The sequence below is a fragment of the Pyxicephalus adspersus genome, chromosome 4, assembly GCF_032062135.1.
Source record: "Pyxicephalus adspersus chromosome 4, UCB_Pads_2.0, whole genome shotgun sequence".
Classification (NCBI taxonomy): Eukaryota; Metazoa; Chordata; class Amphibia; order Anura; family Pyxicephalidae; genus Pyxicephalus; species Pyxicephalus adspersus.
Genome location: NC_092861.1, coordinates 24642101 through 24646942, shown reverse-complemented (window position 1 = coordinate 24646942; position 4842 = coordinate 24642101).

The following is a 4842-nucleotide window of genomic DNA, read 5'->3' as shown; positions in this document are numbered from 1 at the left end:
CAGAGAAGGAAGAAGGGAGAGGGGAGAGAGATAAGGAGACAGGAAAGAGAAGGTAGAGGAAGTGGGGATAAAGAGAGGAAGAAGGAAAGGGTAGACAAAGAGTAAAGAAGAAAGAACGGAGACAAAACACAAGGGCTCTTATTTTGGCTAGGGAGGGGGTTTATTTGTTGGGGGGAGAGAGATGGAGAAGAGAGACTGGAGGCAGGATGAGGGAAAGAGAGGAAGAGAGAGGGAAGTAGAGAGAAAAAAGAAATAGAGAGCAAGAAGTAGTGGAGGAAGAGGGAAAGGACAGATCGAGAAGAAAGAAATATGGCCAGGGGATAGAAAAAAAGAGGGAGGGAGAGAAAAAAGTGAGAATATGGTAGAGGGGAGAGAGAGGGAGGTGGAAAGAAGAAAGAAATAAGGCAGAAGACAGGAGAGAGAGTGGAGAGAGAGGGATGAGAGAGGAAGACACAAGGGGAGAGACAGGGACAGGGCACATTGAGATGGAAGGAGACGGTCAGGGAGAGAGTGGGAGGAAAAGTGGAGAAAAGGAGAGAGGGAGATAGATAAAAAGAGAAAAAGAAATAGAAGATGGAGAGGGGAGAGAGAATAATGGAGAGAACATATTGGAAATACAAGAGGATTAGAGAGAAGTAGAATACAATGTAGAGAGAAGGGATACCTTCAATATAAATGTCACCTGGCACAGATATGCACTGTATGTGTCAGTATAATCACTTTTCACTCTGTTCTTCTGTATCCTTAGAGTTAGTTGACAACCAGTAGCAGATTCCAGTTCTACATACATATGCTCCAATGCTGCCCCCTAGTGGTCATGGTACCCTAGGCTAAAGCCTATATAGCCTTGTTAGCTGGGTAAAAGATTTATAGTAGTGCCTGGAGCACATATTACAATATATATATATATATATATATACTTTATCTATTTGTATTGTCATGAACTTTGTCTTTTAGCATGCTAATGGTGGTCTGTAAAATCTGAGGTGTAGCAACTCTGACATCTAGAAGTAATTTTTTTTAGCTTTCTGATCATTGTTTGGTTGGGGTGAAATTGACAGAATGTCTACTGCTTGGAAGATCATCTTGTCTTGAATATGGACTCCTGAATATTTGGAAATGGCCTTATAACCCTTCTCAGAATTAGGGACAGCAACAATTGCTTTCTTAAAATTATTTCTGATTTGTTTTCTTCTTGGTATTGTGGTAAAACACACCTGAATGCTCCGGACCAATAAACTGCCAAAACATCCGCTGTTACAGAGGTGGCCACATTAGCTGATGATCAGTTAATCCATTATATGTGATTAGCAGCACCTGGCTGCTACTTATCCTCTTAACAGGTAGGGAATGAAAAGGATAATGATGTACTTCATTTTTCATACATTCTGCAGTTTGACATTTATTTGATAAATGACTAATATATATAATAAATGTGTAATATATATCATGTCTTTTTGTTCATCTGAGGTTGTATTTACCTAATTTTCAAACCAGCTATGGATCAAATGATTTGAATTTTTTAATTTCCTGAAAAATTGAACCGGGTGTACTTTCTTTTGCTTATGAATATATATATATAATATATATATATATATATATATATATATAATTTTGTTAAAGGCATATTGCTAAGCAGCACAGCTTGGAGTTTCCCTTTAAATCTATTTTGCATGAAATAATAATATACTGTACTAGACAACCTGCTGTAAACATTTCACTGCTAGTAGACAATGGAAGAGATAAAAGCATTGTCACATACATTCTCAGGAGTGATTTGCTGAGTGCCCATAGGAGACAAATGTATCCAAATTAAACCTACACTTTGGAGGAGGTGAGGAAGATGCTTCACTTTATGGAAGATAACAGAAAAGAAAGACTTGTCAAGGCACAAAGAAGCCTTCAGTCTGGCTTCAATTATGTGTGTTTAGCCTATAAAATGCATTCCACTTTCAGACAAAACCTGAGAAATTAGGCATGAAATATTATATGACACATGAAGTGCCAAGAACAAGACGTATGTCCCCGGTATGAGCTAATGTTAGGATAGATCCACCTTTATGCTTACAGAATAAAAAGAGAAGCCGCCCCTGGGATTTTCATCTATATTCACCTTGCATGGTCTACAATCAATGAAATGCTTTTAAGTTCCAATGTTGTGCAAAGCATCAAAGCAAAAACTGAGCTGACAGTATAAAATTATGACAAACACAGCCAAAATGTGTTTGCAAACGATAGAGGTATTGTCAGGGTACTTGTTCAGAGTTCTTTGTTACTGTGCAGATGTGAAAGGCAAACTATAGGGGTCTTCTTTAAGTTTCAGACCTATGCTCTCAAATAGCCCTGACAGCCCTGGGGTGAATATAGAGGAAACTAGCAGTACCTGAACTAGGATTTGGGAGAAAAAAACAAGTATTAAGGACAGAGTAGGATAAGCTGGGTGATAACCAAATGTACATGAATGGGATCTCCCAGTGACTTGAAAAGAAAGTCTAAAAGGACATGTGTAATGCGCCTGGGCACACAAACCACAACCAACTCCAGATATCCTTCAATCAGGCTTTATTTAATGTCATAAAGCACAGCAAGGGTTAAGTCCAAACAAGCAAAGTACAAGAGGGTAAGGCAAAGACAGGTCAGGAACAATCCGAGGTCAGGGCTGGGAGCAGGCAGAATGGTGTCAGGTTTCAGACCAGGTCGCTATGGAGATGACAAAAGCAGGTAACCTTAACCAACACAAGGACACACCCAAGCACACTGTGTTCACAGAGGCTTATAGCGGGCAATGGTGTACAGGACAGGCTCTCCTTAAATGGCCAGAGTGACCAATGACCTTGTGCCACCTGGCGCCGTCTGATAGGAGACTCACTGAATCCCCCCCAGGGAATTCAAACTAACTATGTCCCGCCCCGGGGCGAGGCAGCCGAGTGCCACACCCTCGGGGGGTACAAGAGGGACGCATTGTAGCACGCGCACCTCTTCCCACAGCACCCCTAGGACGTGCACTACTTTGCACATGCAAAGGAGTGCTGAGAGCAGGAGTTTCAGTCACCACATCCGAAGGGATGCAAGGGATGCTGCCTGGCTGAACAGTAGTTTGGCCAGGACAGATCCCTCCGCCTGCAGAGAGAGACAAGCTGCGAGCAGAGCAGCAGCCTCGGCCATGCTGCCTGCTACAGCGGCGTCTCCCTCTGTGGCTGGGACCCCCAGGGACACCACGAGCTCGCAGGACGGGTAAGTTCCTTACAACAGGTATAGCAAGTGGGCATGTGTAGGACACCCATGTCTAGGGCTGCTATCAGAAATGTTCTGGTCCCCTAATAAACTTCCTGGGCCCCTTTTCCCTCGTCTAAAAGTTCCAGCATTGCAAAAGTCAAGCTCTTTTGATTTGAACCCAGTACAGAAGCCAGCTCAGTACCTATATTCTACACCAGGGGTCGGCAAATTTCAGCCTTTGAGTCGAGTACAGCCTAGCCAGTAGTTCGTTCCGGTCTAATGCCCCCCGGCCAATCCGGCCTAATGCCGGCCGGCATCCCGTGGCTCCGGAGCCGCGGGTTGCCGGCGGATCGGCCAGGGGGTGTTAGGAACTGCCGGAGCCGCCCCTTTGCAGTTGTTCCCCTATTTACCAAGACCGGCGTTGATCCTTCCGCCGCAGTGGTAAAGAGGGAAAGCTCCCTGAAGGTAAATCCCTCTCCTACGCAATGCATACGGAGGAGAGTCTGAGCCTGCAAAGGGAGAGTAGTCGGGTTGTGTCCAGACACATAACCCACCCCCCGCTTTGAGCCTGAGATCTGAGCACATGGTCCACGGCTCTGGCCGGTGAGCCCCCCAGCGGGGCCAGAGCTCTGGATCACGAAAATTTTCTCACGGACCACCGGTTGGTGACCGCTGCTTTAAAGGATAGCTACACCCAAAATTGCGGCTTACCGATCTTTACACCTTGTAAATACTGAAAAACAGTAAAGGAGTAAGCAGAGCCACCCATGGAATGGAACTGTGTTATCTGCAGTATTACCACATAAATAAAAGAAAAAATCTTGAAAAAGACAACAAATTCAGTCACCACATCCAACTAGTAAGCTGCAATGAATTACAGGGAAAGGGGAGGGGGGTAGTTTGGTTAAGTAAGGTATATAGTTAGGTATATAGTTACAAAGCTGACTATTTAGTTTGGATCCCCTTATGGAATAAAACATTTCCGTATTATTCTTATTATTATACATTATATGTATACCTTATCATGCAAATCATGGGACTTCCTGACACCGATGATGGGATCACTGTACATTAAATAGAAGTTGCAGATGACAGACAGTGACACAGGAGGAGCAGAGAGAACCCTGTCCTAAAAAGCTTGCAATCTAATATTCCCATCAAAATTTCTATAACATTACACAAGAGTCGTACAATGTTTACCTAAAATTTACACAAATTTCACCAAAGAAAAACAAAAAAAAATTAAAAATATCTTGGGTAATAGTTTTATGACTCTTGTGTGATAATATTTATAAATACACCCCTAATGTTTAACAAAGCACAACCAAGAAAAATAAATTATTGACTGTAATGTTATTTATTGTTGTTGCTGACTTTTCCTCCCTTCTTCATTTTTCTAAAAAGAAATTTGAATTTTTTCTTCTTGCTTGTTTTTTCTAGTTTGATCTTTTTTTTCTTTAACTTTTTCCTCTGGATGATGACTTGATTATCTGCTTCTTGTTCTTCATTTTCCATTTCGTTGGAATGATCATCTACTGTATGTTGCTCAAACTCGTCATTGGCGTCATTTGATGGTATAGGCTTGATACATTCCTGGGATATTGATGTTGTGGAGGTTGTATGTTG